This window comes from Lissotriton helveticus, chromosome 4_2, assembly GCF_964261635.1.
Source record: "Lissotriton helveticus chromosome 4_2, aLisHel1.1, whole genome shotgun sequence".
NCBI classification, from domain to species: Eukaryota; Metazoa; Chordata; class Amphibia; order Caudata; family Salamandridae; genus Lissotriton; species Lissotriton helveticus.
The window spans coordinates 89,000,724-89,024,617 of record NC_136064.1 but is presented as its reverse complement, the minus strand read 5'-3'; positions in this window follow the sequence as shown (position 1 = coordinate 89,024,617).

Below are 23,894 nucleotides of genomic sequence, written 5' to 3'. Positions count from 1 at the left end.
ATGGCCTTTAGTCCTTCTTCAATGATTGGGTGGAACAGATACAGATGGGTGGCATAGGAAGGTTGAAAAAGGGAGCATCACATATGGGTCTCAAGGATGGGTGGAAAAGAAAGTGAGACAGATGGGTCAAACTGGGAGAAAAATGGATGGGTGGAATGAGGAGAAAGAAGGACGACTGGAACAATAAGCGAGACAGAAAAGACATGAGTGGAACAGGGAGCATGAAAGATTGTTGGAGCAGGGAACAAGAAGGATGGGTGAAACAGGATGCGAGATGGATGGGTGGAAAAGGGAGCAAGACGAATGGGTGTAACAGGGAGCGAGATGGATGGGTGGACCAGGGAGCAAGACGAATGGATGTAACAGGGAACGAGATGGATGGGTGAAACAGGATGCGATATGGATGGGTGGAACAGGGAGCGAGACGGATGGGTGGAACAGGGAGCGAGATGGATGGGTGGAACAAAGAGCGAGAAGGATGGGTGGAAAAAGGAGCGAGATGGATGGGTGGAACAGGAAGCGAGATGGATGGGTGGAACAAAGAGCGAGAAGGATGGGTGGAAAAAGGAGCGAGAAGGATGGGTGGAACAGGGAGCGAGATGGATGGGTGGAAAAGGGAGCGAGATGGATGGGTGGAAAAGGGAGCGAGATGGATGGGTGGGACAGGGAGCGAGATGGATGGGTGGAACAGGGAGCGAGATGGATGGGTGGAACAGGAAGCGAGATGGAAGGGTGGAACAGGGAGAGAGATGGATGGGTGGAACAGGGAGCGAGATGGATGGGTGGAACAGGGAGCGGGATGGGTGGGTGGAACAGGGAGCGAGATGGATGGGTGGAATAGGGAGCGAGATGGATGGGTGTAACAAAGAGCGAGATGGATAGGTCGAACAAGGAGCGAGATTGATGGGTGGAAAAAGGAGCGAGATGGGTGGAACAGGGAGCGAGATGGATTGGTAGAACAGGGAGCGAGATGGATAGGTGGAATAAGGAGCGAGATGGATGGGTGGAATAGGGAGCGAGATGGATGGGTGGAACAGGGAGCAAGATGGATGGGTGGAACAGGGAGTGAGATGGATGGGTGGATCAGGGAGCGAGATGGATTGGTGGAACAGGGAGTGAGATGGATGGGTGCAACAGGGAGCGAGATGGATGGTGGAACAGGGAGCGAGATGGATGGTGGAACAGGGAGCGAGATGGATGGGTGGAATAGGGAGCGAGATGGATGGGTGGAATAAAGAGCAAGAAGGATGGGTGGAAAAAGGAGCGAGATGGATGGGTGGAACAGGAAGCAAGATGGATGGGTGGAACAGGGAGCGAGATGGATGGGTGGAACAGGGAGTGAGATGGATGGGTGCAACAGGGAGCGAGATGGATGGTGGAACAGGGAGCGAGATGGATGGGTGGAACAAAGAGCGAGAAGGATGGGTGGAAAAAGGAGCGAGATGGATGGGTAGAACAGGGAGCAAGATAGATGGGTGGAATAGGGAGCGAGATGGATGGGTGAAACAGGGAGCGGAATGGATGGGTGGAACAGGGAGCGAGATGGATGGGTGGAACAGGGAGCGAGATGGATGGGTGGAACAGGGAGCGAGATGGATTGTGGAATAGGAAGCAAGCTGGATGGGTGGAACAGGGAGCGAGATGGATTGGTGGAATAGGAAGCGAGCTGGATGGGTGGAACAGGGAGCAAGATGGATGGGTAGAACAGGGAGCAAGATGGATGGGTAGAACAGAGGTAAACATCGTTTACAACGATGTTTTCACAACGCGGTACCTTTACACCGCGGCTGTGACAACGCAAGTCGTTACCACGACTTGCGCTGGAGGGCGCTCAAGGTCTAAAAATAGTTAATTTACTATCCTAACACCTTCCCTAGGGTCCACGGGGACTGGTGTTAGAATAGTAAATTAAACTATTCGAAATCCGCGCCCCCCAACGCAAGTCGTGGTAACGACTTGCGTTGTCACGACCGCGTTGTAAAGGTATGCGTTGTGACGGTACGCGTTGTACCGTCATATATCCAGAACAGAGAGTGAGATGGATGGGTTGAACAGTGAACAAGAAGGATGGGTGGAACAGTGAACAAGAAGGATGGGTGGAACAGGGAGCAAGTTGAATGGGTGAAACAGGGAGCGGGATGGGTGGGTGGAACGGGGAGCGAGATGGATGGGTGGAACAGGGAACGACATGGATGGGTGGAACAGAAAGCGAGTTGCATGGGTGGAACAGGGAGCGAGATGGATGGGTGAAACAGGGAACAAGAAGGATGGGTGAAATAGGGAACAAGAAGGATGGGTGGAATAGAGGACAAGAAGGATGGGTGGAACAGTGAGCAAGATGGATGGGTAGAACAGAGAGTGAGATGGATGGGTTAAACAGTGAACAAGAAGGATGGGTGGAACAGTGAACAAGAAGGATGGGTGGAACAGTGAATGAGATGAATGGGTAGATCAGGGAGCGAGATGGATGGGTGGAACAGGGAGCGAGATGGATTGGTGGAATAGGAAGTGTGTGGGATGGGTGGAACAGGGAGCTAGATGGAAGGGTGGAACAGGGAGCGAGATGGGTGGGTGGAACAGGGAGCGAGATGGGTGGGTGGAACAGGGAGCGAGATGAAGGGGTAGAACAGGGAGCGAGATGGATGGGTGGAACAGGGAGCGAGATGGATTGGTGGAATAGGAAGTGAGCGGGATGGGTGGAACAGGGAGCTAGATGGATGGGTGGAACAGGGAGCGAGATGGATGGGTGGAACAGGGAGCGAGATGGGTGGGTGGAACAGGGAGCGAGATGAAGGGGTGAAACATGGAGCGAGATGGATGGGTGGAACAGGGAGCGAGATGGATTGGTGGAATAGGAAGTGAGCAGGATGGGTGGAAGTGCCTAGAGGCCAGAGAAAGTGCTGGTCAAGCCTTTTAAGGTTTTGACACATCCTCATGCCCTTATCATCCTTTGAAACTTTTGAATCTGAGATTTGAGGTGTTCTGTGTACACAATAATACCTTTGTTTGTCATCAAAAGGAGCAACAATTTTGCTGACTCTTTAGTGGTGAGTTTTTTAACGGTGGGACCACTTTTAGTAATGTCAGTTGGAGAGTCACACACCTAGCGCTTAAATAAACCTATCCTAAGTGATGCAGAAAGTTTGACAAAGTGCCTGAAATAGAAAAATGGTTGAGGGAATAGTCGCACGGTGAATCGTGGGACCATTCCCTCAACCGAGAATAGTTGTTTTCAGTTCGCATGTATACTGGGATGGAGTACACACCATGATTTGCACAACATAAAAAGAAACAAAAATACAGAACACTGCTAAATAAACGAGAATGCACTTGCAGGAACTCTGCACAGAAAGTCACTTAAAAGTCTTGAAATAGTCTTAAAAGGAGAGAAGAGCAGGGAAGGGAGCAGCAGTTCAGTAGCATTTTACGGTTTTTCAAAATGAACAATTACGCAACACTTTGCATATGGATATTCCCCACAAAAAACAATGGTATAAAAGTGTGCATTGCCATTACCTACAACCGGTTCTGTCAAGCAGGTTAAAAATGAGGACATTCCACACAGCGTTAAGCCCTTCGTTCTTGTAGACACAGCGCTATGCACATAGGAGAAATACTTTTTTGTGAATAAGAACCCCCAGCATGTTTCTCTTTCTCTCACTTCTCTTGGCTCTCTTTCTTGTTGAGCTATCAACTGTACCTTTGTCTGATCAGTCTTACTCTCACTTGTGCGCCCTTCCTCGCCCCTCTTCTTTGATCCTTTTTCGAAAACTGAAATCCAAACCTCTTTCTCCTCTGGGTCCATGATGAACAATGACTTACCTTTGGTAACGCTCTTCCTGGTGGATACTCTCACTGCAGATTCCCCACCTTCTGAACTTACCTTTGGTAACGCTCTTCCTGGTGGATACTCTCACTGCAGATTCCCCACCTTCTGAACTTACCTTTGGTAACGCTCTTCCTGGTGAATATTCTCACTGCAGATTCCCCACCTTCTGAACTTACCTTTGGTAACGCTCTTTCTGGTGGATACTCTCACTGCAGATTCCCCACCTTCTGAACTTACCTTTGGTAACGCTCTTTCTGGTGGATACTCTCACTGCAGATTCCCCACCTTCTGAACTTACCTTTGGTAACGCTCTTTCTGGCGGATACTCTCACTGCAGATTCCCCACCTTCTGAACTTACCTTTGGTAACGCACTTTCTGGTGGATACTCTCACTGCAGATTCCCCACCTTCTGAACTTACCTCTGGTAACGCTCTTTCTGGTGGATACTCTCACTGCAGATTCCCCACCTTCTGAACTTACCTCTGGTAACGCTCTTTCTGGTGGATACTCTCACTGCAGATTCCCCACCTTCTGAACTTACTTTTGGTAACGCTCTTTCTGGCGGATACTCTCACTGCAGATTCCCCACCTTCTGAACTTACCTTTGGTAACGCACTTTCTGGTGGATACTCTCACTGCAGATTCCCCACCTTCTGAACTTACCTTTGGTAACGCTCTTTCTGATGGATACTCTCACTGCAGATTCCCCACCTTCTGAACTTACCTTTGGTAACGTTCTTTCTGGTGGATACTCTCACTGCAGATTTCCCACCTTCTGAACTTATCTTTGGTAACGCTCTTTCTGGTGGATACTCTTACTGCAGATTCCCCACCTTCTGAACTTACCTTTGGAAACGCTCTTTCTGGCGGATACCCTCACTGCAGATTCCCCACCTTCTGAACTTACCTTTGGTAACGCTCTTTCTGGCGGATACCCTCACTGCAGATTCCCCACCTTCTGAACTTACCTTTGGTAACGCCCTTTCTGGTGGATACTCTTACTGCAGATTCCCCACCTTCTGAACTTACCTTTGGTAACGCTCTTTCTGGCGGATACTCTTACTGCAGATTCCCCACCTTCTGAACTTACCTTTGGTAACGCTCTTTCTGGTGGATACTCTCACTGCAGATTCCCCACCTTCTGAACTTACCTTTGGTAACGCTCTTTCTGGCGGATACTCTTACTGCAGATTCCCACCTTCTGAACTTACCTTTGGTAACGCTCTTTCTGGTGGATACTCTTACTGCAGATTCCCCACCTTCTGAACTTACCTTTGGTAACGCTCTTTCTGGCAGATACCCTCACTGCAGATTCCCCACCTTCTGAACTTACCTTTGGTAACGCTCTTTCTGGCGGATACCCTCACTGCAGATTCCCCACCTTCTGAACTTACCTTTGGTAACGCCCTTTCTGGTGGATACTCTTACTGCAGATTCCCCACCTTCTGAACTTACCTTTGGTAACGCTCTTTCTGGCGGATACTCTTACTGCAGATTCCCCACCTTTTGAACTTACCTTTGGTAACGCTCTTTCTGGTGGATACTCTCACTGCAGATTCCCCACCTTCTGAACTTACCTTTGGTAACGCCCTTTCTGGTGGATACTCTCACTGCAGATTCCCCACCTTCTGAATATTTTTCAAGCCTCAGACAGAATCTGTACATTCTCAAGCAGTACCCCTGCACACCAGTAGGTGGCAGCGTGCGGCTCCACAATGACATTGTTCCGCATCAGGTGTGGCATCCAGACCTGCACACAAGCACCATCCATGTGCGCTCTCTTCAGTTGCTTTCTAAGCTGGTCGTCCAACAATAGGCTGGCTATAACCGGTGTACAGATTGCTAGACTTGGGACATTACTAAATGGAAAATTAGTCCAGGTCACAGAACGAGGAAGATGAGAGGGTCAGTGAGGACTCTGCAGTTTGATAGACTAGTCAACAGAAAGAGCATCACTGAAGGTAAGTAACTTGTTTTTTAAATGGATATTTCTAATTGTAGATTTCTCACCTTTTGGATAAATAGGAAAGCAGTACCTCCAAGGTGATGGGTCTGGAGTGTGTCAGACCAAAAAGGCAGGCAAGACCAAGCAGGAAAAGTGTCTTTCTTGATGGACCTGGCTGCCCACACAGTAGAGCTTTGTGAAGATATGACGTGATGCCCAGATATCAGCTTGACAAATGTCAGGAACAGGCAATCTGCATATAACGCAGAGGTAGCAACCTTGGCCCTGGTGGAATGAGCCGGCAAACCTTCAGGGGCTGCTTCCTATGCAGTTCACAGCAAATTTTTATGCAGAGAACAATTCAGCATGAAGTGGTCCTTCCTCTTCCACACTGCTGTACCCTTCTTCGCTCAAGTGAGTCCAACAAAGAGCTGATCCTCCACGCCATGCTCCCTGGAATGATCAGTGTAAAAGCCAAGAGCGTTTTTTGGAATCCAGCCAATGATGTCTCACCTTAGAGGGGTGAGGTGGAGCACAGAATGCCGGGATGGTAATGTTTTTCCTCACTTGAAAAGAGTTACCACTTTCAGGAGAACAGAGGCTCAGGTCTTCAACACCAACTTGGCAGACTGACAGAGAGAGGCAGCAGCTCACTCACCCCACAGCAGTTTTCCTAATCGCTAATATTAGGACGATGAGGCAAACTGTCTTTGGAGTAAGATGAAGCAATGGACAGTGGTGCGGCGGTTCCATTAGGAATGTGTCACGGCTCCTGGTGCACGGCTCAACTTCCGGAAGTAAGGGGAGCGGCCGAGGCAGGGCACAAGGTCTAGACAACTAGGTACCCTGCATTGGTCTGGCCCCCCAGAAGCCCACGCTGGCTGATGTCGGGTTTTCACGAGTGCAGCTGTATAAAAGCTGCACTCAACAAAACCACTGTGCTGGTAATTAGGATTAAAAAAACGCTATTATTGTCTTTATACCCTCGACGGTCGCATTTCTGCTTTTTATCCAGTGGCCGCTGTGTTGGATTCCAGACTTCCTCGATAGATGCTCCATGTACGTTTGGGCTGCCAGTGATGCTTTCTGCTTCTGCCTTTCCTATGGAACCTGCGAAGACATAGAGGGTGATAAAGGTTTACCAACAGCTGACTGCTCTTCGAGTTGATAAGGTGCATATATAAAAGAAACTGTCGGCTGTATACATGCTGCGAATCCATGAACTTGTGGATGGTGAAGATTCATACTCAGCAAGAGAAGGAAAAGACTTATTTGTTGTTACTACACTAAAGATAGTGATTGAAAGTTAAAAGACCATTATGTTTCTAAAGGCATACTTGTGGCACTCCTTCGGATATTACTCAATCACGTCTCACATGGAATTGTTTTCTAAACATTGAAAAAATTATGTAATTCCATTTCCAATCTACCTTTACACCTTTTGCCTTTTGTTGTTTAGGTAACTATTGGTTGTCATGGAGTAGTAGTGATATTCTGGTCCTTAATTTACTCAGCCGGCTGCACTAGTTTCATTCTCTCAGTATTTTCACTGCATTCTTTGGGATTTCCACCGTTACAATTAAAATGGGAACGTGGGAGCAATTAGGTGAGAGCACCTGCTTACTAATTATGTTCTATGAATATCCATGTTCATACTTGAAAAGGTGCAGGTCCTAACTCCTCATTATATACTTCTCAATGTACCACGACACTTGAACACTGGAAGAATCTGCAGAGTGAAGAATTGATGCAATCATCTTGAAAGCACCGTATGATGACATCTCTTTTTTTTCCCTCCACTTCCCCTTTCCCCCAGGTGCTGTTATTGCCTGGATGTATACCTTGGGTGCTAGCAGGGCTTTGGTGGCACAGGGAATCAGCTTCTGATATTCTCATTTGGCTCCATCAATATTGCACAGCCAAGACGGAATTGGTTGTGTCGAGACGTTACAGAAAGTGAGGTCTAGGTTCAGGTCCCACGAGGCATGATGAAAGGTGTAGGCAGAAACCTTTGCTGCAAACCTTTAAAAAAAAAGCATCACAACAAGTGATTTAAATAAAGAGGGCTGATCCAGCAACTACATAAAAGTAGAAAGTTCTTGTATGTATCCCTTAACTGTGCCCAAAGCAAGGCTTTGCTGGGCTTAGGACAACACAAAAAGCAACACCTCAGATAGTTTGGCTTGAAGTGGGTCAATCTGCCAAGTACCACACCAAAACCCAAAAGGTGTCCCAATGGTAGGTGTATACTGATTATGAGGCGAGATGTCCGGCTGTCAGTATGGTATCAACGACTTCAGGAGATATGTGAGATGAAGTCAACTGTCGCTGCTCAATCTCCAAGAATGGAGAAGAAAATTGCGCCAGCCTGGGTGCAGGACCCTGCCTGCTACTGGGACAAAATATCCTCCTGAAGCAGCACCCTCATTGGAGGACACATGCTCATGCCCAGGAGTTCTGGGTTACATGCACAGTTTCCTCAATCTGGAGCCACCAGGATGAGTTGGCCCAGTTGTTCCTGCGCTTCTTGAGAACTCAGGCAGGAGAAAGTGTGGAGAGAAGGACTACAGGAAACCCAAGCACTGACCTTGGTATAATGCAGCTATAGGCAAGCGCCCTTTATGTATGTCACCTCCCCCACCCCACTCTTTGCTCCAATGCTGATGGTTATGACTCTGAAAATGCACTGGAACCTGCTGTCCAGGCCCCAGTGCCAGTGCTCTCTCCCTAAAACTGATATATGTGAATGGGTAACCCCGACTGGGAAGGACTTTACCCTCCCATATAAGGCCTTAGTGTATGGGACCAATGGTACCCAGAGCATGGGTGTTAATGGGGTTACCATGACCTAAAGCACTGTCTGTGACACCCTGAGTGACCCAAGTAAACTACTGAAAGCGGGCCTGCCATTGCAGACTACAGGAGCCGTGCCAACTGCTCAAACTCGACTTTGCCCTCACCATGTGCAGCAAAGTCCATGCACTATTTTTAATATATGCCAGTCACCCCTCAGAAAAGGCCTCCTGAGCCCAGGAGGCAGGGTGCATTATATTAAAGGTGTGGGCATATAAGTGCAAGCTGACATGCCCCTACAGTGGTCTCTACCATTAAAGGCTACTATAAGTAATAGGCGGTCCATAGGATAACATGTGTTGGCACCCGGGCAAACTTGAGGTTGCCAGCTCCATTATGGTACTGCTGAAATATGTCATGTTTGGTATAAAACAACATGCCTCATCACCCTTGACACAAACCTTGTGTCGAGGACGATGTGGCACACACCCAGGCAGCCCACCTGGTTGCCCCAGCCTTTGCTCTGGCTGCCAGCCAGCAGCTGCTGCCACCAAGAGAGGAATCTGACTCCCTTCCAGGAGGTGTGAGCCCTCGAGGAAGTCAGAAACAATAGCCTGGAAGGGAAGGATGTCACACATCCCTCCCTGACAGGATGGCTAGCGAAGTGGCACATCAAGGCGGTGAGCTTCAAAGCCTTCACTGCCTGTAATATGGAAGCAGGCTAACTCCTAAAGGAGGAAATAGCCTTCCCCCAGGCACATTTGCACCCGGCAGGTGGGAAAATCAGGTATTCAGAAGGTGTACACCCCAGAAGGCAAGCCACACCTCTGGGATTGGCTATATGCTCTGTACAGCTAAGAAAAACGACTGCCATTTTTTAAAGTGGAGGAATACAGGGTTCTGGGTGGAAAATGTGACACACACCATCAGTGTGCTCACCTCAGGAGCAGATTAGCTGCAGGGGCTAGTAGCCCATTGGCCACTTGTACCCACACCCCTAACGCTCCTAAAACTAGGATTTACGGGCTACACCTGACACCAGAACCTCAGTTCTGATCTGACTTGCAACAAAGGACAACGAGACCTGTGTCTGTGACAACAGGATCTGCACAAAGCAAAGTCGTGATACTCTGCACCTACAACAATCTTCCTTGATCTGGAGGACTGCGACTTGTTTAGGATCAATGCTCGGCTCCCCCAGACATAGGGACCCCTTTGAGAGCCAAAACCAGCTTCCAACTCGCCTGAAATAGTGGCACTAGTCCCCTGCACACCACACCGCAAGTAAAAAAAAACTTTGTACCGGAACCAAAAAAATCGCTTGCCATCAGACCCTCTGAGAGATCCCCCAAAAGTTGATGGTCCAGTGCATTGTGGGAAACATAGTGCTGATCTCCAACAAGTTTCAGGTGGTGACCGTTTTCGATGTCAAAATAACTTTCTGCTGACCTTAACACTGCCAAAGCTTTTTGGTCGCCAGTCCAGTAACCACCCTCTTTACTCAATGCAGCAACTTGCTTAACGTCCGCAAAACCTTCATCAAACATCAGCAGTGGCCTCGCGACTTTTGCATCCCGTTCCCCACCAGTTCCATTTTAGCGGTAAAACCAGCTCTCCTGTGGCCTCCATTCAGCACCAAGAACAGCCAAGACAACTCTGAACCCGGGCTTCTTGAGCCAGGTAAAAAATGGAACTGATCATCATGGCTTGAGACCAGCATCACCTTTACCGTCCTGGGGTTCCACGCAACTCAACCTGCAAGTGACCGATTGTCACTTGTGCTTTTTACCATTAGCAGCGCAATGTGTACTGTTTTGCACTGATTTAGTTTTGCTTCTAAAATCCATAACTCCAGTTATGGTTCAATCGGCTTCATTTTGGTGTCTAAATTTATATAAAAATCTGCTTTTTCTTTAAATTGGTTCAGATTTCTTTCGAGTTGTGTCAATTACTTATCGTCCATATGGGTACTCTGAAAAGCTTAACACATGTTCCTGTAGTAAAGCCTGAATTATCTTTGCCACTCTACCAGGACTGAGCTAGGGATTTATTATTGTGAATCCAAGGACCATTTTTGGGGCATTTCGAGAGTATTGCATGGTGAAGCTTAACCAGCATCACCACATAATACTCCACCTTCCCACAGCATCTCTGAGATGCAGGAAGCTCCAACATGCAAAATTGCTGGCACTGAATGTTCTTGGTGGTGGCAAAAAGAAAGAGCCAAGGTTCTGCCCATTCACAAGAAATCACCTGCACCACCTCCAGGTGTAGCTCCCATTCATGATCCACTAGACATCGGCGGCTGAGTTTGTCCACTCTTGCATTTAGAGATCCCAAGTGGTCGCCTTCAGGAAAATCCTCTGGTGATCCAGCCATTTCCAGAGACGATGTGCCTCCTAATACAGGGTCCACGACCCCACCATGCCCTGTTGCAGCATCACACGGGGGAAGGTTTGTAGGTAAGCACATGCGCCACCTTACCTTTGGTGGATGTCAGGAAGGCTTTCATTGCCAAGCGGATGGCCCACAGCTCCAGTATGTCGATGTGGAGCTGGGCCTCTGCGGGAGATAAGAGGCCTTTGATATCCTAGCTGGCTCACCCAACCCAGAAGTGATGCATCTGCCACCACTGTGAACTCTGGGTGGGTAATGAGAGGGGTCTAATGCTGACCCAATCACAGTCAAGAAGCCGTGAATGCAATTCTTTTGCAATCTCCTCCGAAATCTGGGCATGGACGGACAGTTCTCCCCAATGCTGCACACTAGGACGTCAGATCCCACTGTAGAACCCACATATGCCATCTGGCATGCTTGACCTGCAGAAGGCCAGACATTCCAGTAGCCTCAGAACCATCCTCACAGACATCCATTACAGAGGCTCACAGCCCATATGTCCTGGACTCAGCACTCCAGAGAAAAGGTACAATACTTCAGTGTCCAGAATAGCTCAGATCAAAGAGAACGTTTTCGAGAGAGCTAGGTGGGACTTCAACACGTTGAAAGTGAACCCAAACTATGTTTAGAGGTCCGCTGTAGTCTGGAGGTGGGTGACAACTGCCTGGGCTGAACCTACCTTCAGCAACCAGTCATTGAGGGAGGAGGAGACAGGGACTCCTAACCCCTGAAGGTGCACTGTGAGCAGACGCTTTGCCACACGTCCTGCACCACTTAGGATTGGTTGATTTGGGCGATAGGGACATGTGAGAGAGCAAGTGTGTGACCACCAATCAAAAACACTAAATGTGGTCCTCCTGACAAAAAAAAAAAGACATTCTAAAGTCAGCAAAATTGATGAAGGGTGTTACCCAGAAACCGGTCCCGAGATGCTTGTTTCCTGTTAAGGGAAGACCTGGCTTGGCAGTTCAAGCTGGACTGTTCCCATGAGGCACAGGGTCAGACTGATTTGCACATAGCTGGGTCTGAACTGAGGTGGCGAAGTGAGCTAAAGAATGATGATGGATTCAACTCAAATATGTGACTGGGGGGTGAGTGTCTGAAAAGTTTCAGCACTCTGTCCATCATCTCCTTGTGTTTGCTTTGTTCGCCCTAAGTTGCCAGGGTATGCCCAGACATGGGTCCCTTGCTCACTTTGCCACTGGATTCAACCTAGCCTGGCTGATGAGGGGTGTTAATTCACACGTGCTGCCAGTGGAACACCGGATGCATCCCTGTGTGCACTCAATTACTCCTCAGTGCGGAATGAGGATTCTAAACACAGTTTTTGTTGCGAAGTATTCCATGTTTTATTTCACACAGTTTTTATTTCGTCTGTAAGTTTACATATTCCAAATGCTTAGTTTCTCTTATGTTCATACATGCGACATTATTATTTTTTATAGATCCAATGCATTTCCGGCGTACCTAACAGCCCTTCATCAGGGAAGTGCACTACAAAATGAAAAAATAAACATAATAAACAAATGTTTTGGAATGCTTGCAATCAGCCGAATAAAGCAGCTGTGTCTTACATGAGAAAAAAGGCTACATACGCCCAATGTGGTTTGTTAAGTGATCTCTTAAGATTTAGTGTGTCACCTACTCAACCTTTATAAACCGTGAGCTGCAAGGTGCTTTGAAAAACTTTGCACTTACATGCCGCATTCGACCGAAGTACTTGATTTAGAGCTGTCAAAAAACGTAAAGAAAAAAACGATATCGTTAAACCGTTTCTAACCAACTAACTGAACCAACCTCTTACTACAGAGCGTTGCTTCGTGCTCAGAACTGACCTTAATCATGCCTTGAACGGAAATCTGATTTCCACTCTTGCCGTAGCTTTTCGTCCTAAAGGGACGCCATGTACGGTGCCCTCTTTAAATAAAACTCCCCGTCGGTACAATTCGAAAGTTCCGATCACGTGGTATGTGAAAACGGAAAAGTTACTTCATGCGTGTCCGCTCTAAGATCTGTGAGACATTCATGATGTGTCTCTCAAGAAATATGTTACCCTGCACCATAGTGCAAATGTGAGAACACTATAAAAAGTGATGAAAGTCCCTGGTACTAAAAGACTTTTTTCGTAATCTATGAAAAAAAACTTTTGGGGGATGAAAAAGGAGGTGGGACTCGAACCCAAGGATTAGCGTCTATGGTAACCCTAGTGTGCTACCGTGTGCTATGTGGGCGGTGTAATTAATTCAGTAGATTTAAAGGCATACAAGCAAAAACATTAACTCAGTAACATAATAATTAATAATACATGAATAATCGCAAGGTCTACATCCTTAGCCAAGGAATATTCATAATGTTCATAAATAGCAAGATAATTCTATTCGGTCGTTAAGACCATTGGGTTTCTGTGATGACAGTTTTTGTATCCAAAAATTCTCCCGTTGTAGGAGATACTTGGTATTATCTCTTCCTTCTTTTTTCTCTGCTGTCTCCAATATCATGTATTTTAATTGAGATATGTTATGATGTGCCTCCATGAAATGACTGCCACCGTAGATTTGATGTTTTTCATTCGTATTTTCGATTTGTGTTCCGTTAGTCTTGTTTTTATGCGTCTCTCAGTTTTTCCAATATAAAGCTTTCCACAGGGACATTTCAGGGCAAATATGACATTAGCAGTGTCGCATGTTGCATTGACTTTGAGTTTGATCTCATGTCCTTTCATGGGATGATTGATTTTGTTTCCCTTAATGATGCTGTTGCAGTTCCTACAGCTTAGGCATGCTTTAGTGCCCTTGTATACTTCGGCGTCTGGTGGTTTTTTCTTTAATATTTCCCCAATGTTGCAAGCTCGTGTGTAGGTGAATAAAGGTGGACTCTCAAAGGATTTGTTGAAGTCTGGTTCCAAGTTCACTATTGCCCAGTTCTTTAAAATAATTTTTCTGAACTTTTCACTCAGTGTAGAAAATTTAGAAACTGCTACAATCCTTGTTTCTTCTTTTTTGGTTGTGGTTTTAAGCAATTCTCTTCTTTCCATTACATCAACTTTTTTCCTGGATTCGTCTATGATGTGTTTGGGATAGCCTCTGTTTATGAATCTTGTAGCCATTTCATCCATTCTAGAATCCGCTTTGATCCTGTCTTTGAGGTTATTCTTTTGACTCTCGCCATTTGGGAAAAGGGGAGATGTTTTTTGAGACTTGGTTGATGAAAACTCAAGAAATGCAGCATATTATTCCTATCATTGTTCTTTCTGAATATGTCTGTTTCAAAACCTTTGTCGGTGATTGATACCTTCACATCCAGGAAACTGACAGTTGTTTCTGAGATATCCCAGGTAAGTTGTATCCGGTCATCTATATCATTGAATTCGTTAAGAGCAGATTGTAATTCCTCTTTCGATTTCTTCCAAATGATGAATATGTCATCTATATATCTCACCAGAAGTTTCAAATTGTCCCGTCATTCTGTTTTAGTGAAGATATTAGTTTCTTCGTAGTCCTGCATGAAGATATTCGCGTATACCGGCGCCGCCGAATTTCCCATTGCTGTTCCAACCAGTTGCTGGTACCATGTATCTTTGTACCGAAAGTACCTCTGATAGAGTGTGAACAGCATTAGTTCCATTAGAAAGGTTTGGAAAGGAAGATCCAAATCCGTGTTCAGTAACGCTTTTTCCACTGCTTCTATCTCTAAAGAGTGAGGTATTGATGTATAGAGTGAAAGAACATCTGCTGTGCACAAAATAAGGCTTTCTTCAGGTTCAACTGTGACTGCTTCCAATTTTAATAAAAAGTCGGTGGTATCTTTGACATATGTCCTCATGTTTTTAACTGTGGGTTGGAGGTATTTATCTATTAGTTGACCAATAGGTTCGTGGAGACTTCCACAGGTTGAGACGATTGGTCGTAACGGAGGATCCATGAGATTTTTATGTATTTTGGGTATCATGTATAATACCGGACTTTTGGGATTGGATTTGATTAAGAAGTTCTTAGTTTTGCAATTAATCGTTCCCATCTCGTGGGCCTTTTCAATGATGTTTTTTAAAAGTTTCATATACTCCATGGTGGGATTCACTTCCAGTCTCATGTATGTATTAGTATCCGTTATGTGCTCCATAACTTTCTCTTCATACATTGTGCTGTTCATGACGACTAAGGCGCCGCCCTTATCTGCTTTCGTACATGTAATCTCAGAGTTTGAAGCCAAGTTTTTTAGGGTATCTAAATCTTTTTGAGTGATGTTCTTCTTACAGCGAGTCCCATATTTTAGTCTTGATAGATCCTGTTTCACCAGCTTTTCAAATACATCCAACGTCTTGTGGCTAACCGGTGCTTGAAAAGTACTGGTAGCTCTCAATCCTCGTAATTGATCTGTCTCTCCAGTATCTTGCCTCGGGAGTAAATTGTCAAAGAAATGGCGAAGTCTTAGTTTCCGCACAAGCTTAAAAAAGCTAACCTCCAACTCTAAAGCATCAGTGTTCGTCGTTGGTACAAAAGATGTTCCCCTCTGTAATAATTTTATTTCATGTGTGCTCAACTTATAGTTACTGATGTTGATAACTAATTGTTCTGCATCTGCGTCTTCTTCCGTCCTGTTGTGCTCCTCGTGTTGGGGAGTTCCTTTTCCTTTTCCTTTTCTTTTACCCTTTCCTCTCCTGAGTCTCCTTTTTGGGCTTGGCCCTGATCTAAAAAAGGATTCGTTTCCGGTGGGGCGCTTGTGGTAGGTTGTTCTGGTTGTGTGGTCTCTTGTGTTCTAGCGCTCAATTGGATTCTTTGCGTTTTCTGTGAAGTATCACTGCCGGATGATGACGTGTCCGTGTTAGTTGAATATGGTCGATTTCTTCTCTTCTGGGCATAAATTTCAGCCCATGTGTACACTTCCCCGAGTTTGTAGTCGAGGGTATCCCTTTTTAACTTCCGTATTTTCCTTTCATTGATGTCTCTTGTGTGTTTCTCCATCTGATCTTTGATGTCTTCCAATGTTTTTTTAAGTTCTTCCTCTGACTACATATTTGTTAACTGAGTTGATACTTCCGAAATGTCCTTGGTCAATTCCTCTAGTATTTCTGATAGCTCTTCTATTATTAAGAGGATAAGATCCAGCGAGCATTTATTTAGGATCGCAAACCATTTGTCCTGGAAACTCTTTGAATTTTTGCAGAGGGAAGGTTTTAGGGCGATTCTAAGACCCCGGGGTATACCCTGAGATCGGTGATACCTGATTAATGTGCTGGCATGCAGTTTCTGGTTGATTTGTCTTCTTGTTAGGTAGATCAATTGTCTTATGTTTTGTTCCTTGGTGCGACTTGTGGATTCTTGCGATATCTCTTCCCTGATTAGAGCATATATCCAGTTGGCTTCATTGTCCTTAAACGCAAAGGTGTCTGCCCTTGCATCTGTGCTCTTTGATATTTCCTCGTAGTTACTAATTTTTATTGTTTTTTCGATTTTCTGTTGTTTCTGCGTGCTGACTGTCTCGTGGGACGGATTAGAATCTGAAACTAAGTATTGAGGCAGGCGCACAGCTGGTTCTCCTTCTTAATTAAATTAATCCATTATTGGTGCTCCACAGGAGACGTCCAACGTCTTTGCAAGCATTCCAAAACATTTGTTTATTATGTTTATTTTTTCATTTTGTAGTGTTGTTCCCTGATGAAGGGCTGTTAGGTACGCCCGAAATGCATTGGATCTATAAAAAATAATAATGTCGCATGTATGAACATAAGAGAAACTAAGCATTTGGAATACGTAAACTTACAGACAAAATAAAAACTGTGTGAAATAAAACATGGAATACTTCGCAACAAAAACTGTGTTTAGAATCCTCATTCCGCACTGAGGAGTAATTGAGTGCACACAGGGATGCATCCGGTGTTCCACTGGCAGCACGTGTGAATTCATATATTTGGCGTCCGGGGAAGTTGGACATCTCCTGTGGAGCACCAATAATGGATTAATTTATTTAAGAAGAAGGAGAACCAGCTGTGCGCCTGCCTCAATACTTAGTGATGAGGGGTGTTACCCAGAAACTGGTCCCAGGATGCTAGTTTCGGGTTCAGGGAAGACCTGGCTTGGCAGTTCGGGCTGGACTGTTCCCATGAGGCACAGGGTCAAGACTGATTTGCATATAGCTGGGTCTGAACTGAGGTGGTGAAGTGAGCTAAAGAATGATGATGGATTCAACCCAGATCTGTGACTGGGGGTGAGTGTCTGAAAAGTTTCAGCACTCCATCCATCATCTCCTTGTGTTTGCTCCTTTTGAACACCAGAGGGGCACTGGTGAAGCCAAAGGGGAGCAGTGTGAATTGAAAGTGCTCTGGGGGACAGTGAACCACAAATAGTGCCTAAAGGACGAAGATTTGGAAGTAAGCGTCCTGCAGATTTAACTCTATGGGCAAACAAGACGTGGGTTAGGGTGAGGATCTTGAATTTGGCCTTCTGACAGCAGGTATCGAGAGGCAAAGGTCTAAAATAGGACAAAGGCCTCCACCCTTCTTTGGAAGCAGAAAATAGGAGTAATAATCAGTTCTCACTTCTGATGCTTGCACCCTCTATATCTCCTCTTATGCCAAAAAGGCTTGCCCTTCCTGCTGCAAGAGGTACAGGTGGCCCTCTGTCATTCACTCTGAACGTGGTAGAACATGCTGCGGGAATGGAAAAGACTGGTAGAGTGTAACCCAGCTGAACAATTCGCAGAGCCATTCGTCCAAAGTGAAATCTTGGCACTTCAGGAGAAAATGCTGGATCCTGCCTTCGACAGGGTGGCTGAAAGGACACATTAAAGGGGTTTTGTGGCAGCTAGAAGGGTGGAAGATGAGTTGCATGCTGCCCTTGCTGCCCACTTGGTCTGTAGAATCCATAACATCAGCCACAAAAAGGTTGGCGGTTTGCTGCACTGGCTGGGTGGGTTGTTGCTGATGGAATTGTAAGTCTCTACCATAGCCACAAAGGATACAAAGGTTATTTTGGAACTGTTGCACCGGGGCAGTTAGGCCCAAAGAGCGAGGCCTGGCCATGCCCTCTTTAAATCGCTCAAAGGCTGTCTGCAGTTTTGTGAAAAATTGAGAGCCACTAAAGGGAATGTCCATCAGTGAAGGCTGGTGGAGGAAAACAAGCACTTGCTGAATGTTTCAAAATACTTAGTTTCATGGTCTGATGGATCAGTAGGGAAAGCATTAGCACAGAATTTGCTGGTGAATGACGGAACCACCGAGCTGTATCGGATTTTGCGTCAGGTAGTCTGAATCACCTGGAGCTGGAGTTGCCGCAGAGCTATCTCTTTGATTGCCGGGGTTGTAGAGCATGGCTTCACCCATGCCCCCAGAACGGCATCTGTAAAGGCCTCACTGGAAAGCAGAAGAACCTCTGTACTAGTCTGTCAGGTTGGTGGACCTCAATGAGGCAGTTGTTTTTTTTTATCTCCATGGTGGACAATTTAAGGTCCAGCACATCAGCCTCCCTCCACATCACCACCATGAAGGAGGTGCTGTCCTCAGTGGAAGGACCGGAGGGGGAAGAGTGGGGGGTGAGACTAGTGGAGTGTCTGGAAAAGTATCCAGACCACTGGCATCCTCCAGCTCCTCATATCAGTTGTCTTCTGTGTATTGGCGCCCCGGCTCACGTCCCTCATAATGGATGGAGTTCGAGAGTGGTTGTAATGGCTGGAGTCCCACTCTGACTTGTGTGCTTCTTTTTTGATTTATCAGAGCAAAGATCTGCCGTGAGAACAGCATCGGGATCCGGAACAGGATGTCCCTTTTGCCCTTGACCGATCACAGTTTGGAGTTTTCCAGCACTTGGTGACGTATAACTTTGTCTCAAGCTCCCAGATCGCCTTTGGATTTACTTGGAGTCATTCACTACAGTCCTTGGTTTTATGCCGTGACTCCATCCACCACAGACATAACCTGACAAGAATCTCTCACAGACATGTGCTTGCAACAATCCTCACTGGTTTGATCCCTGTAGCTGTAGGGGGAGCCATATCTCTGGCATACCAATTATTTTTTGTTCTTTTTGAAGACGATTGTCTCAAGAAGAGATGAGGGGTAGCTCCGGAATTGCATCAGGTGGTACAGAAAGAAAAGAACTGATGGCAATGCCCGTGGGCGGCACTTATATGCAACTCTGCATGTCGCTTCCAGAGCAGAATGACGTCTGTGTGGCGCTGTATGACGCCACCTACTGGCATGCAGGGGTACTGCTTGAAAATTTCCAGATCCAGTTTGACACCTGGGGATATTCAAAAGGTGAGTAATTTGCTGTTAGAAGTATCAATCAGAAATAAGGCCCATCTAACCTCAAGCTTTCAAGCATTCGACCGAGAACATTTTACTTACTTAGGAGGTGCTCTTCGTGTAGTACATGGGAAATGGTTGCTGTCAATTCCCAGTAGGGTGGTAATAGGAGGCATATTACTGCACGGGACACTAAACATTTGCAACTAGAGGAACAGGACAAAAGTGATTTTCACAAAAGAACAAGTTACTCACTTTATATAACACTCTTTCTGGTGTATACCACAGATTCCGGACCTCAGAATTTCCCCAGAAGCCAAAATGTAGCCAGAGACTTTTGTAGCCATACTCCCATGTGCTGGTAGGTGGCGCAGCTCGTCTCCATCCTGACTCCATACCACCTCAGAGGTGAGTGAGTGTAGCTACTTGTAAGCACAACCCCTGCGAGCTGATGTCAGCTTCTTGTCTTCCCCTTTCTGCGCCACAGACCTAAACAGTGAACAATTGTTGATAACTGTTGGACCTGGCCCTCCCTCCAGGGTCTTCCCAAAACTTTTTGCCTTCACCATCTTGTTCTCTGAGCCCATTTTATTTTGGCTTTTGGACTCAGTGCACTTTACCGCTGCTAACCAGTGCTAAACTACTTGTACTCTCCCCTATAAACATGGTAACATTGACTTATACCCAATTAGCCTGTTTCATTTACTTGGACGTCCCTAGTACAGTGGCATTACATGTACCTATGGGACCTGCACATTAAATGCTACTAGGGGTCCTGCAGCACCTACTGTACCAACCATTTAAGTAGCGTTTTTAAACAAGTCCTAGTTCTACCATTGCAGACGGGGTGAGCAGTTTTAAACTGCCAATTCGACTTGGAAAAATATACCCCTGGCCAGGCCTAAAACTTCCTTCTTAATACATATGAGACACGAAGGGGGGCGGAGCTTGCCGGCAACAATGGCGGATGCCTGAAGTGAGGGCTCCGCGCCGTCACTCTATATAATCCAGCAATAATCCTGAAATAGCCGAGCTCCGGAGCTGTCGCCTGGCTCCCGGAGACGCCTGGCAGCAGGAGAGGAGCTGCGGAGCATTTCCGTGCCGCCGGAGCCGGGAAAGAACGTGACCAGGTACGGAGGCGGACTGGGCCGCAAAGCCGGGCTCTTGCCTGATCCTTGCCCCGGAGGGCGTCACGCGACGTGCGGCCCGCCGGACGGCCCCGGGCACGGTGCATCCGGCCACCGGATTAGAGCCGCCAGAGAGAAGCGGACAGTAGCAGGTGCCGCTGATCCCACCCCCCCTAGACAAGAGTGCACTGGGGGGCTGCTGATAACTGCCTGTTTCTGCTGCGACGCTGCAACCCATGAAAGGGAAGGTGCCTCGTTACGGCGCGGCACCATTTTGCCCTGGCCTGAGGGGAGCTGCCATTGGGGACACGGGCAGACCGGAGGTACGAGGCGATGGCCTCAGAGGTCCGACAAGCTGCTGATCCTGCCTGATAGTTAGCGACACTGCGCCACAACGTCGAAAAGGCCACGATCACGCTAGCGGCGCGCACCTGGATAGATTGGGTGAGCCCGGGGACAGTGGGGGTGCGCGACTTCGGAGGACGCTTGCCGGTCGGAGGGACACTGTGGAGCCCTGTGGCGTGACGCTGAGGAGGGGCTAACTGGGAGGTCGGGAAGCTGCAAAAGATCAAGGGAAACGGAGGTATGGGGTTCCTCCCCACCCCCGGGGTTACCCCCCCTGCCCACTACGATCCGGAGTTGGGACCTGCCCGGAAGCTGTGCACACTTCACGGGCCTGGTGGAGATCTGATTCGCCCCCCCCACCTCACCCGCTGACCGGTCCTACGACAGAGGGGGAATGCCTCGGCGCCCTGGACAGTGGGCCCTGGGCTGAAGCGGACAATAACCACTGGCAGTGAACCTGAGGGGAGTAGAAGTGACCCGGAGAACCGAGCTGGGGAAGAGTCCAGCTGAGCAGAGAGCGGAGTGTGTGCCGAAGACCGGCTGTGCGGAACCGGGTCTAGAGGTGGTGACTGCATCACTCACGAGAACGACCTGTCTTGCAATTGCTGAGGAAGGAAAAATGGGCAAAGGTGACAAGACGCAGTCCAAGCTGGCGTTTGAACAGCGCAAGTCGAAAACCCCGGAAACACAGGAATCCTCGCCTACACAGCAGAGCAGAGGCCCGGAGAGCACGTTCTATGCGGACATTAAGGGCCTCCTAGTTACCATGGAGAAGGGCCTTCAAGACAGAATGGCGGCGATAGGTACGAAAATTGACGCCCTCACTTATCGCATGGACCGAATGTCTGAGAGAGTGGACAAGCACGCGGAGAGGCTAGACATGTCCGAGAGGTGCCTGACTGAAGTGGAAGTGGCCCAAATGGACCTAGATAAGGATCGCAAACAGATTGGTAAACTCCTCCAGGTCATCCAGGACAAATCAGAAGATTTGGAGGCCCGCTCTCGGCGCTCTAATATACGCATCACGGGCCTACTGGAAACGACGCAAGTGGGGAAGATGGAGCTGTTTGTGGAGAAATTACTCACCACGCTGCTGGGAGATGATGTCTTTTCGACTATGTTTATAGTGGAAAGGGCGCATCGCACGCTGGGCCCGCGACCGCGTCCGGGCGCCCCACCGAGGCCAATCATAGCGAAACTCCTGAATTACAGGGACAGGGACATTGCACTCCGACTGGCCAGAGAAAAGGGGAAACTGCAATACGAGGGATCGTCCATTTCGCTGTACCTGGACTTCACGGCGAGGGTGCAGGAGGAACATCACCATTTTGCCCCGTACAAACAGCAAATTCGAGACCTAGGGTTGGACTACGCTATGCTTTATCCGGCAAAGCTACGCATTAACCGACAGGGACACTCCCATATTTTCACTGACCCTAAGGAGCTACAGAAGGCGCTTAAAACTTGGACAAAGGAACGGAGGACTGGTCCCAGGAACCAGGAAGGTGAACAAGAACCAACCAGCGGGCTGGAAGACCAGGAATAGTGCTTTGGAAATGAGCCATGAACAAGCGGACTCCGACTGTCGACCAGGGGCACGATCCCGAGGACGATCAGAACAGAGTTGGATATGGGCCCCGGCGGTTCGGGGTTCGGATGGTGCCAGCTCGCTACAGGAATATGAGAACTGCGGAGTCACCGAGCACTGGTGAGATCGTTCCTAGTTAATTACTTGTTGTATTGATGTAAATGCAAGCTGTAAGGTTTGGACGATGGGGTGGATTGTAGCCAATGGATTTGCACAGTAGATTGGTGTAATACTGGGGACGGGGGTTAGGGGGTGGTACAACACTGCTGCTGCTGGGGGTTGCCGGGGCGGTGGGGGATGGCTCGGAGCCTGGGGCTTGAGCACTAAGACACTTAAGGAGTGACGGAGCTACGAAGCTCTCATTGCCATGATGTGGTATGAAAGTACTACTTGTGCTGATATTGGCGACCTCTGCCCTCGCGCTGATCGCACACATCTGTCCAGATAGGGAGTACTTGGGAAGAGGGGAGGGGAGGAGGGGGGATGATCTTATCAAGCTAGGCCGTGTTGTTGGGGTTGGTCTGCTGTGGGAGGAGGGTGGGGATTCAAGGGAAACGGGGAATGTTATTGTTTGTTCGCTGATTTAGGGTGTGTTTCCCCTCAGAGGTCTAAAAGTGCTTGCTCTAAATTGCCACATGTTCCTACCGCTCACGACTCGCGGATGGGCCGCGGTGTCACAGCTCACCCATATATACTGAACCGCACTACCGCACCACAGGTCACGCCTTGATGGCTGAAGTAACAAATACACAGACAAATGCACAGCCCTCCTCGCTCAGCGCCCTTACCTGGAATGTCAGAGGGTTGAATGACTACAGAAAACTCAGAAAGGTGATAAGCTACCTCAAGCGTCATAACATTGACATAGCACTCCTACAGGAAACGCACTTACCGCTCATGAGTAGGATGCTACACAACAGAGGCCTGGAAGGACATATAGCGGTGGCGGGGTTCACTACACATGCAAGGGGAGTCATTACGTGGGTAAACCCGAAAACGAACATACAAATACAGACGCTTAAGGCGGACTTGGAAGGCAGGTATGTTATAGCGTCCTGCAGTGGTCTGTGATTGGACCTGCTAGTTGTCAATACTTACGGCCCCAACTATGACTCTCCTGAATTCTATGACACACTGGCTAGTGAAGTTGGTGGACACGATCACCCGCACATACTATGGGGAGGAGACTTCAATTTGACGCTTAACCCGGATATGGACAGGTCCTCAGGTCCCCCCCGAAGACCCTCGGCGTCCGCGCAGTCGCTCACCGCGAAACTACTAGTGTTAGACATGGAGGATGTGTGGAGGAGTAGGAGTGCTGGCCGTGATGGCTTCACCCACTACTCTGCTTATCATGAGATACACACTAGAATTGACTACTGGTTTGCCTCTGCGGGGATCAATCGATCTATTAAGACATGCAAAGTACTACCGCGCACACTGTCGGATCACTCCCCAATACTAATAGTCGTAGAGACCCCGGTATGGAGGATCGCCCCTTTCACATGGCGTTTCCCACCGTATTCGCTTCTTGACCTGATCTTCCGCTGTGAATTAGCGGAGTCAATCAACATATTCTTTGAAAAGAATATAGGGTCGGTAAAGGACTTCCAGACAGTGTGGGAGGCCT